Genomic DNA, 12,215 nt, shown 5'->3' with positions numbered 1-12,215 from the left:
AAAATTATATTATATTATTGAATAAAAAAAACGTAGTCCTACGTCAAAAGATTTTGAGTGATTTTCTTCATGTAAAGATATAGAAGGTGAGATGTGACAAGGTTCATTTCATCATGCAGAAATCTTTTAGTAACTTAACTTTCACTTTTTACAAGAGGAGTCGACCTTAAACATCTCCCGGAAAATTCCGATAAAGGTCTTCTACTATTTACTATTCCGGCAAAGCTACCAAAAGTTGTTACTTTCTACTTGCTACTGCATTCTTCTTTTGCCGGTTCGGAATGTAAAGAGTAAAAATCTTTATCGGTATTTTTCCGGTATCTCAGAGACCCGAGTGATTCGCATTGATGAGATGCTTAAGCTCGGCTGCTTTGCTGGAAGGGAAAAGTTAAGTTTCTAAAAGATTTCTGCCTGCTTAAATGACCTTTGTCACGTCTCACCTTTCTGCGGTGTATCTTCACATCCTTGCTCTACCTTGAGAACTAGCATTCTATAATCATGATTTTATTTATTACTCCGAATTACAATAAAAATATTTTTATTATCATGAATAATGCTAATATTTAATTGTTTTTTGTTCGAAATTTCAGGTGAGAAATTACCCACCTTACCTTACCCAGAATTTTCGAATGGGTAGTGTTACCAACCGTACCCACCTCTTTCACCGGCCCTGCTCTTGTATCAATTTTTCTACTGTATTTTGTAACGCGTAAATTTTATTTTGTATTTTCAATTTTTATAGACGGCTACAAAAGCAGCTGAAAACATCAATTTTTATTTCTTTCCAGATACTGAAAAATAGATCACTTCAAGTATAATTGTACCTCAAAGTCACGTCCTTTTCTCAAAGTGTACCTAAACACAATTTGGATGAATTAATTGAGAAATTCATTGCTATTAGATTGCTATAAGCGGTCGACACAAGTAAAATGTGACATGTGCAATTAAGGCTCCCCATCACAAATTCCTTCAGGATCAAATCCCACATATTTCGTAGCTCCGTAGCTCATCTCGAGCGCGAAAATGGAAATGAAATTCAGCAGCCGTGTTGGGAACGAGCTTCTGCCGAGCGAATTGTAATTTTCAGCTCCAATTACGTAGCCTGAATGACTAGACAAATACGATTGAAATGGTAATGCAATTTTACCGGCACATAAAAGTCGAAACGATAATGCTTTCCCACTATCAAATGCAGGTGTAATCCACTCGACCTTTCGCTGGATGTCAGACATAATAACACCACAAAAATACGATCTAAATCCTCCTGTCTTTAAATTTTATCGCGCTGAGCAGCATTTGCTTGCCGCGGTGGAACGACGGGGACGCATCGAAATAAAGAGATTTTACTGTCTTTGTTATAGGTCAGGATCAGTTCGTTAGAAAAGCTGTAAAGCAGTCGTGTACACCTTTCGGTCCCATTACTCGGTCGTACCAAAGGGAAAACCAACATTCGGTACAGTATCACTGTCGGCGGTGATGTAATTTCTTGCACCTCACTATTCTGGCGGGACTGAATGAAACATATTTTTTTTTAATATTTTTTTTTGCATTTTACTTCGCCGCCCAGCATGACATTGCTCAGCATCCCAGCTCATTAGATAGCGACCCCCGCCTTCCAAGAGAAGCAAAGAAGCAAAACATTCGTCCCTGTTCAGTGGCAATGGGCAATGGGAAAATTTTCCCGGCCATTGTGTCTATGGGGAGGCCTAGCAGAAACTGAAAATTATTGCCAACGTTTTTCTTTTTTTTTCTTCAATGGCTTACAGGATCGAGCCCGTGGTTCCGTGGTTGGCGGTACCGTTATCGCCAAGGACTCTCTCTCCCTGTGTGTGTTGTTGTCATCAGAGCACAACCGTTCGAAGGTAGTCGCCTGCCGTTGGTTTTTTATTGCTGCAGGCATTTTATTATCGTTATTATTTTTATCACTGGAATTCCTCTGCTTTTCTCATTATTGTTGTGGGAAGCTGCTGCTGGAAGATGCAAGGAAGGAACCACTCCGATATGGTGCGGGGGAAAAAACAGCAACAGATACGAAGAATCCATTTTGCAGCGGATCTGGGTACCCGGTCTCCCGGGTGTGTGCGTGTGTGCGTGTAATTTAAGCCGGTTATCTGAGGCAAATGGAACGAATCGGTAAATGGATAATTTAACCGACGGATATGTCAGCTTATGTTGGAATGTGGTAATATTTGGTGACTACGTACAAGGTAAATAATTAAATATAAACAGTATTGGCGTTCATGTGGTAAGGAAATGAGTTTTTTTCGACTTATGTTTCCCGCGCGGTGGAGAACAGCTTGCTCTTTAAAGAACAGGAATAAAGGTTTATGAGAGATTACGCTCCTTTGTGAGTTCATGAATTCATGATACCATAATATAATCTTGCATTATTTTTATAATCTATATAAAAACAAATTCATAAGTTGTTTTCCACAATCCATCTGACATTCTGAAGCCTATTGACTTTGGCTTTGGATTAGTAAAACCTGTTTTAATCCACCTAGTGGTGAGATGGTCATTCTTTGTGATCGCATCACATAATAACGGATGAACAGATTTACATCATTATTATTTTTTGTTGGATCAGTTTCTACTCTCGCCAGGTTCGTACATAAAAAAGCTAGGAAAATTTGAATATTTGAGTTTTTGGTTTGTACAAAAAAGCACATATTTTATTTCAGCTTTCTTCACGTTTCGCCTTCGGCTCATCAGTGCTTAAAACAGTTCAAATTGAACTAACATCTCCGCCTAACAGTTCAATTTGAACCGTTCAGGTAATTTGAACTGCTTTAAACACTGATGAGCCGAAGGTGACGCATGAAAAAAGTAGGAAAATTTGACTGAATAGTCCAGTTTTGAGTTTTGTACGAAAATTGAATTTTCAACTGAAAAAAGTCGCCATTGCTTGCCAGATCTACGATAGGTGTTTGGCGCGCAATGAGATGCTCACACGGGCAGAAATCCGACTCTGCACAAATTATCAAAATGAGTCATGATTTCATAAAAAGAGTGTATTTTCATGTTATGATTATACACCATAATGAAAAGTTATCGGATCATGAACTATCTGATCATTTTTGGATAAAATTGAAGCGTAACGTACGTTACATTTGTGGATATAACTTCAGGGCTCATAGTGGTCTTCCTTACAGTATACATACATTTAGTCGTAATGCCTAAGAATATGAACGGCTGTTTTAATAAATAGGGGAACGTGCCTCCTGAGCCAATTAGTTCTGAAACAGTTAATTCAAATTTTGCAAATATTTCTGTTGGAAATCGCGGTGTAGCTGAACCTATTTGTAGTAGAAACCGTTTGAAAAATGAATTTATACATATATAGTATATGCCTTTCCAATAAATGAGTTTAGATGTGCACAGAACAAAATTGCGAAGAATCAATTCAGTCTGTGATATTACTATGCACGTTAAACTGAGTAGCTAGGCAAGCACAATTTAATGTTTTTTATTAGATGGTGTTCCAAAATCAAAATCGGTAATTTTGTTGTTGTTAGAATAACATTTCGATAGCTATCAAAAACCGTAAAATATATTACGGGTTCTGATAGCTATCGAAATGTTATTCTAACAACAACAAAAATATCAAAAATACGAAAACCTCGTCAGTTGTATTTATTAAAAACATTACTTTAGTGTTTTCCAAATAATAGATGAAACCGTACTTAGTCCGTTCGTGGTCTTATATGATGTCAATTGCCTATCAGTCGGATCATCCATAAACATAATAAATTTAAAATTTTTAGGTAAATATTTCACCGAATCAAACACACAAAAAGTGCAGTTATTCCAATGCCTGCTTTTTGCTTATCAATGAATCAATTATACATTCTATCATATTTTCACTTGGTTTAGAAGGTTCAAAGTGATCTCCGGTAAGAAAAGTGGAGTTACGAGTTTCACAAGATGAAATAATTGTTTTCATGATTTTTGCTTTCTCATATAGAAAGTCTATGAAATCGCTGTGAAAACCGAATTTACAACCGAGACCCGGAAAGGTCTTAAGATCCCATACAAAGTTCATTTGGAACATACTTCCGGTTCTGGAATCACAGGGTGATATCCAAAAAAAAATTTAAAAAAATAGTCACACACCTTTCTCAGAGTTGGCTGGACCGATTTTCACAAATTTAGATTGAAATGAAAGGTCTTAAAGCCTCATACAATTTTCTTGAATTTCATTTAGATCCGACTTCCGGTTCCGGAATTACAATGAAATATGTGCAAATTTATTTAAAAATTCGCATTCAATTTTCTCGGAAATTTATTAACCGATTTTTACAAACTGAGACGCAAATAAAAGGTGTTAATTTTTTTCAAAAAGTCAACAAAAAGTTAATCCAGATCCGACTTCCGGCTCCGATATTACAGTGCGATTAGTAAAAATTTCCTATTTCATGAATATTTTTGCTCAAGCGATGGTGAAACGAGGTGCACATTTTTATAAAACTTACTACCAAAACCATCTAGTTGGCAGATCTTGTTAGTTAGTGAATATATTAAACTACTTTGGGACTACTAGCTCCCGATTTCAACTTCCGGAAGCACCGATAATAGTGAAGAAAATCTCCCAAAACTCACTTCGATTTCTCAGCAACGGTTAAGCCGATTTTCACGAATCAAGATTCAAATTAAAGCTCTCATTGTCCTAAAATGTACTGCGCAATTTCATCCTGATCTAACTTCCGGTTCCGAAATTATAGGGCGAAGAGTGTCAAAACATTCAAATCATCATTCAACATGACGATGCAAAACTGATACGCGTCGGTGCGTGCGGCTGTGCTCCGTTCGCAACGTGCTTCAATTTCATGCTCCGTATGTTCAATTTCGTATAGCGCGCAGGGATGCCACATTTAAATCTATATTTTTCAGGTGAAAAATATGTAAATTTGTAAATCTTTTATTCAATTTGTACGTACTTGTTAGTGTTATTACAAAATCATAACGATGATTTTCTATAGAAGTACACTTATAGCCTTTCTCATATAGAATACTTATACAATCACTACAAAAATTGACTAGTGAAACTAGTGTTGTACATCATTCGAAACAGTTTATCGAGCTGAGCAATGTCTGTGTGTGAATATGTGTCAAATAATGTCACTCATAAAATAAAAATCCATTCTGGGCTGGCGGTTCAATGCATAGGGTACTGGTCTTACAAACCAGTTGTCGTATGTTCGAGTCCCGCCGATCTGGAAGGATTCGTAGTGTCAGTAGGATCGTAGCACTCGCCGTGCAATGGTCCTGTACTCTCTGAATCGGTTTCGAAGTCTGTTGAAACATAAGGAATGTAATACCAAGGCTTTTTCATAAAATTAAAAATCTCGTAGTTCCATAGGTTGCTATTGAATTTCATCATGCTTTCCTAGGGTAAAAAATGCAAAAAAGGGGTAAAATTCTTCTAGAATTCAATTTGTAGGCAATATTAGTCACTTAATAAACGAACCGACTTCGGCTATCCTGGCTCCAAATTGACGGTTCCAGAAGTACCTGAAATAGTGATTTATAACTCTAAAACGAAACTCACTCAATTTTCTCAGAGATGATTTGATTGATTGCCACAAACAGGCTGAAATAAAAGTTCATACAGTCTCATAGTTTGCTGTTTAATTTCATCCGGGTTCGATTTCCGGTTCCAGAACTATAGGGTAAAGTGTGTTTAATTGTTTATTGCGACGATGCAAAATAAAGAAAAATTCTTACTAGCTTGACATAACTGTTTACAAATTGAAAAGTCATCATTACACCACTAGGTGGATAAAAAAGAGTTTTTAATCGTGAAAACGATAACGGATTTCTTTCCGTGCAGTATTTCGCCGTTGAAGCGATGGGGATGACAGTATTTCAATTCGCGTTTATTTATGAATGAATTGCTGCACATCGCCTTACTTGAATCTTATATTGTCATAATTTCTTTTTTGAGTATTTCCTTCAGTAATTCATCAATTCAACTAAATTTTCCATGAATAATTTTGCATCATACTGCTTGTATTGTATAGTTACTGCTATAAAAACACAAATGATAATATCAGTGATGACAACTGCTGAATTTATTTCAAGTCAAAATCATCTTCGGGAACTGTTGCAACGTACCTGACTGTGCACTCGTTGGATTGGTAGATGGTTGGTCAAGTTGTTAAATAAACAATTCATTCCTAACACAAGCAGATTTACTCGGCATTGCTCGGAAATATTTCTCGAGCGCAAGACCGCAAAAAGATTCTAGAAATTGTTCTGCCCATTGAAATACTCTGAATGCAGTGAAACACAACATAGACGGTAACCCGTTTGAACAATAATCCGTACCTGTTCAGATTGCAAACGACTACACAGAAAAAATAATGAAATTTACACGACATGTGAAACAGCAGGCACGTATCCAGATGGGGGCCCGAGAGGCCCGGGCCCCTTCCGAAATTCAAAAAGAAGGGAACAGAATCAAAAGAAAAGTTTGATGAATATTATTGGGCTGTTGAACCTGCAGATTGACCTCTACCGCCACTGACATTGTCAAAACTACTAAAAATAGAGCTTACAACCGATGTAAAATAAATGACAATAATTCTGTCGCTGTATCCCACACATATTTATATAGGACTCGAAAGACAAACGCAAGCGCACTTCGAATACATGTTTGGCTGGATCCATTATTATTCGTCATAGAACAGAATGATTACCTGGAAATGGACTGAAGTCTGCACGAGTGCTTTCAAGCGAAAGAAGTGCCTCAAAGGAAGCTTAATCGATGAGAAAAATCATGATGTTGGTTTTTTGGGATTGTCATGGTATACTTTTGGAGGACTACTTCAAAACAGAAATGCAAGTATTAGCGTGCATTAAAGAAGCGATTGAAAAAAGAAATAGCTGTGGATTGGCCTAACTTGAAGCATATGAACATCGCTACCAAGGGTTCCAATTCACCTTGTTCAGCTGATTTTGGCTACTTCGAACTATTATCTATTCCTAAACCTCAAATCTCAAATCTTTGAGAAATCGTAGTGAGTTTCGTTTTTGGAATTTTAGAACACTACTTTCGGAACCTGAAACCGCAACCAGTACAGTCAATATAAATTTATATGGTCATCAACTAATATGAGCTAATATTTGGCCGAATGCCATTTCGACGAAAGTCATTTCGCTGAAAGCCATTTTGCCGAAACAGTAATTTCGCCGAATTCTTAATTAGTCTTAATGTCGTGGTTGGAATTGATAAAACCTATTTTAATCCACCTAGTGGTGTAATGATGCCTTTCTCATATTACTCATTACATCATAAATATAACCGTGAAATTCGCAAAAACAACTGTTTATTGAATAGAAATAGGATAATTTGTTCGGATCTAATCTCACAAACTCTATAAATCCTGTTTAACCTGTAGTTCCGGAACCGAAAGTTGTATCCACAATAAATTAAAGAATTCCGTATGAAACTGTAAGACTTTTCTTTTGAACCTATAAGTTTGTGAAAATCGATTTGGCCATCTCCAAGAAAAAGAGGGGACCAGTAGTGCCGAATTAAGTTTTCATGCCCACAAACTAACAAGCTCTGCAAACTAGAAGAATTTATCAGACAGTTTTATGGGATTTGTACCTGTTTTTAACCATCGTTCGTGGAAAAATGCTAATAAAATTGGTAATTTTCCACTTATCACGCTTTAGTTCCGGAACCGGAAGTCGGATCCAGATAAAATGTTCCAAAAATTTTTAGAATATTATAAGACCTTTCATTTGAATCATAGTTTGCGGAAATCGATTGAGCTGTTTCAAAGATAATTAAGTTTAAACTTTTTCTCAAATTTTCACATATTACCATATAACTCCGGAACCGGAAGTCACATTCAAATGAAATTTAATAGCATGCTATGGGACTATAATACCTTTTAGTTTGTGAAAATCGGTTAAGCCATCTCTGAAAAAAGTGAGTGCATATTTTTTCACTTTTTAGTACATATCATCCTATATCTCCGGAACCGGAAGTCGGATCGGAATGAAATTCAATAGCAGGCTATGGGACCATGAGACCTTTCATGTGAATCTTTGTTTGTGAAAATCGGTTTAGCCATCTCTGAGAAAAGTGAGTGCATATTTTTGTTACATACACACACACATACACACACACACACACACACACACACACACACACACACACACACACACACACACACACACACACACACACACACACACACACACACACACACACACACACACACACACACACACACACACACACACACACACACACACACACACACACACACACACACACACACACAGACATTTGCTCAGTTCGTCGAGCTGAGTCGAATGGTATATGACATTCGGCCCTCCGGTCCTCGGATAAAAAGTCGATTTTCACAGTGATTGCATAGCCTTTCTATATGAGAAAGGCAAAAAACGATAAATAAAAAATAAATATGTTTACTCCCGTTTTGTTGACCTAAAATCGTACCTCTGAAATGGTCCAGAGACTTTTTTTTTATTTTTTGTAAGTTTATTCATGATCCTAAGAATGAGATTCCCAAAACACTTGTTGACTTTATTAGTGTACCTACCAGATAATTGTTTGCGGTATTTTCCGATAACTGAATGCAGATAAAAAAATATCTAATGCGGCTTCGCCTCATCGTTTTGTTCGTATGCTACCGCTCGTTCGGACCTAACTGAAGCAAAGCAAACGAGGCGGTTACAGGTTTATATGCAAGAGGCCGCCGCTTCCGGCCAACTCAGCTGACGTCGCAGTTTACGAATTGCACACGGAAAGACCGAAATCAGCATTTTGACGAAAAAAAATAGTTGATTTTCTGATTTAGTTATTTTTTGAGACAACTAAAAAAATCTTACTTTTGCTAATTTAGACTTTTTTATTTTATTTCCCTTAATAATTATAAAATATTTGTTGCAATGTCTATTTTTTTAGTTGAATTCACCAATTAAACGTGCTGTCATTTCTTAGCTAAGGCACACTTCATATCCATTCAACTAATTTTTTAATTGAATTAGAGAAATAAAACGTTGTTTTCAACCAACATAAATGGTTGAATTGGTTTCTGCAATTTGCAGCTATATGGCGCCCTGTCACCGAAAAAACGTTAACACCGTAATGACTACTAGCCACTAGATGGCACACTACTAACGAAAAGAATTTTTTAGTTGCGGTTGTTTTTTCTATATTGGCAGGTATAAATACGATGTAGTATTGGAGAAAAAAAACAAAAACCGAATACAAGAAGTACACCGGACGGCGTGGCCCGGAAGGTTGGAAGATACAAAAAACATAATTTGACATATACAATTAGAGTGCAACATTCGAAACTCACTTTACTGTTCCGCGTAAAAACATTATTACACACAATCGCTCCAAATGCGCACAAATTCTGAATAAATACACTTTCCACTAACAGTTTACATTTTTACATATCAGTTTTGAAATTTATATATGGATATATCGTAACACATACGAAAAACATCCAAACAATTTGCAAACAGTTTCAACAAGACTGTCCTTTTTAGCTTTTTAATGGATTGTTTTGCTTTGACACTTCTCATGAGTTTTTGGCTAATAAACTTGTTAATAAAAAAAAATTCATTTTTGTTTTCTTTGTGCTGTCCTTCAGTAATGATGGTGATAGAAACAAATTTTCTGATTTTATTAACAAAATTAGTTGTCAATGAGATTTTCGTGTTTGATTGAAATATTGCTGGTTTGTGTCCAGAATATTCACCAACTAAACACATTCTCTAAAAATAAGAGTTTTTTTCAGCATAGTAAATTCTCAATTTTAACTAATTTTATAGTTGTTTTGGAAATTTTGTTGTTAAAATCAACTAATTCAAAAACAGTAATACGAATTAGGCGCAGATCTAATTTCGGTCGATCCGTGCAAGGTAATAAAAGTGCAAAGGTTCAATTTCAAGCGATTTCGTAAGTAACGAAGGAGTAAAGACTCAAAAATCGAACTCACTTCTTTTTTTTTTGTTTTAAAATGAATGAATTGATTATTTAAAAACTTTACAGAAATGTATTACCTCAATTTTGCGATGCTAACGGACTGAGTCGAAGTGAATATGCCACTTGGCACATTGGACCACTTCAAAGATCGTTTTTCATGATGATTGCTCAACTTGTTTTCCATATTAGAACGGCGAATAAGAAATAAAACGAAGAAACTTTTTCTTAAGAAAGCAACTCTTCACCTCACCCTGTAAAATAACGTTTCTACTATATTTCCAGTAGAATTTTTTAATACTCTACGAAAACATCAATTGCTTTAGTACCACTTAAACGGCTTGTCATTCGTTGGTTCTTGGAAGCCAACCTCAAAAGGACATTGCACGACTAATGCACCAAATCTAAGAGTGTTACTTTAGTGGAAGTAAACGTTGTATTTGATCGGCCCTTTTTTAAAATTTCAAATGCGACGTGAAAATTGAAGTTCAACTCACTTTGATTTCTTTTAGGAAAAAAACATTTAACCCTTTTGAGTAAGAAACATTCTTACCATGAAAGTACTTTCTTGCAACCAACCGAAGCGCATCAGTTTTCTCCAGAGCCAAAGAAACAAAACACAGAAGACTAAGCGGATGGTAATTACTTATGTAAAGCCTGTCCAATTACATGACAATAAAATCAGGTGTTCGAAAACTTCCACCCCCAGTGGAATGACAAACGCAACACAACCAAGACCAATCTTCAGTTTGTCGCATTGTCGCCGTGGTAATAAGCTCAATTGAGGCAGTGAGTTTTGCAAGAAATTTGCAAAACCCTCCGTCTCGTTCGAAAACTTATTTCGAAGTTTATCACAACTAATTTCCCGTAAAATAAAAGTCAAAGGAAACAACGTAACAAAAAAAAAGATTCGGTCGGTCCCACCTGAACGCAGTGCCGAGGCAAACGCGTGACTGCAATGAGGTAAAATTACGGGAGACGTGAGATAAATAAAGATTACGGAAATGGAAAAAAAATCTACCCACCGCTCACTGCTCTCCCGTTTCGATCCTTCTGCTATGCCTATATCCAATGGAGTGGGTATTTTTTGCTCGGCTTCGCGTGCACACAGAATTCCCAAACAGGAAAGATAATTTGTTTGTGAACTTTTACTTCACACCGACGAACTTTAACGTGGGAGAAAGTCTGAAACGCAGAACCGACTCCTGAAAATCCAGTACAGTGTACACACCAGTTAAGCGCACAAATATTTTCGATAAAGGTGTTTACTCGTCTCGAACCGAGATTCACTACACAGCGGCACACTTTTCGCTTGCAGGGGTGACCCTTACAAGAAAACTTTGTTCTTCCGAAACTCCCGTCTCACTGGAGTACGCAAAATATACACTCTAGGCGCTGGGACGAATACTATCCATTGCCTTCGATAGTATTCCCACCGCTAGAGAAGTGAAGCTTGGATGCTGGATGGCGTTACACAAAACTTTGTTTTCCTTCCTTGTCAGTTTTTCTCTTCCGTTCGTTCTCACACGACTCAGCACCTAATGGTTTAATTTTTCTCACTCACTGTCAAACCGCAAATCGATGCCAAAGAAGCAGGCAAAATATTTTCCGAAACTCACTCCACCCAACTTTTGAACCTCACGTAGCTATTATCCTTCGGAAGTTGCGATTGCAACTTCCGAACTGCTTGCTTGTTTGTCAAGTTCACTCTGTCAATGCACAGGACACAAGAAGGTCCCAACAAATGTAAGATTTGGCACTCGTTTTCCTCAATTAAGTATCACCAAACAATTTCGCCACTGTCGGAAGGTAATTGCCTTCCCGTGCTGCTCCCAGCTCCGGACGGCTGAAAGTCACACTCACACAGCAGCAAAAAAACACACCACTAAAGTTGGACACAGCATTCAATGTTATTCCAGGGTTTTCAGTGAATCTGTATCACGCCCGCAAGTCCCGTTCAGCATCCGGAAAGGTCGAAAATCTCTGCAAAACTAAACTACTTCAGTAGATTCCCAGCGTTCGGAGTCTGCCTCAGTTCCACAACGCCCAAAGAGACAACAGCAACGACACGATGATGGCCAGAGAGCGAAAAACCGAATTTCTCGATGCCTTCGGGCGAATCCTGCCACGAACCACCAGCGAAGGAATGTTTACATCGACGCAACGACGGGAAAACCACGTACAATTTTCCGTATAATCGGGGGAAATCGAAAGGAAAACAAACCCAATCGGGGAGCCGAACGCG

The 12,215-nt window shown here is 37.3% G+C and overlaps 1 protein-coding gene across 1 annotated transcript in view; it reads right to left on the bottom strand.

Annotated features, from left to right (window-relative positions):
• LOC131427685 (serine-rich adhesin for platelets-like) overlaps window positions 1–11,972 on the bottom strand; it is a 460,655-nt gene extending 448,683 nt beyond the window's left edge. Inside the window, exon 1 of the mRNA XM_058591094.1 lies at window positions 10,996–11,972. The gene's annotated coding sequence lies outside the window, so the exon portion shown is untranslated. The remainder of the gene's footprint in view (window positions 1–10,995) is intronic.
• Window positions 11,973–12,215: the final 243 nt, after the last annotated feature.

Source organism: Malaya genurostris, chromosome 2 (genome assembly GCF_030247185.1).
Source record: "Malaya genurostris strain Urasoe2022 chromosome 2, Malgen_1.1, whole genome shotgun sequence".
NCBI classification, from domain to species: Eukaryota; Metazoa; Arthropoda; class Insecta; order Diptera; family Culicidae; genus Malaya; species Malaya genurostris.
The sequence above is the reverse complement of the archived record's forward strand: the minus strand, read 5'-3'. Positions and strand labels throughout refer to the sequence as shown.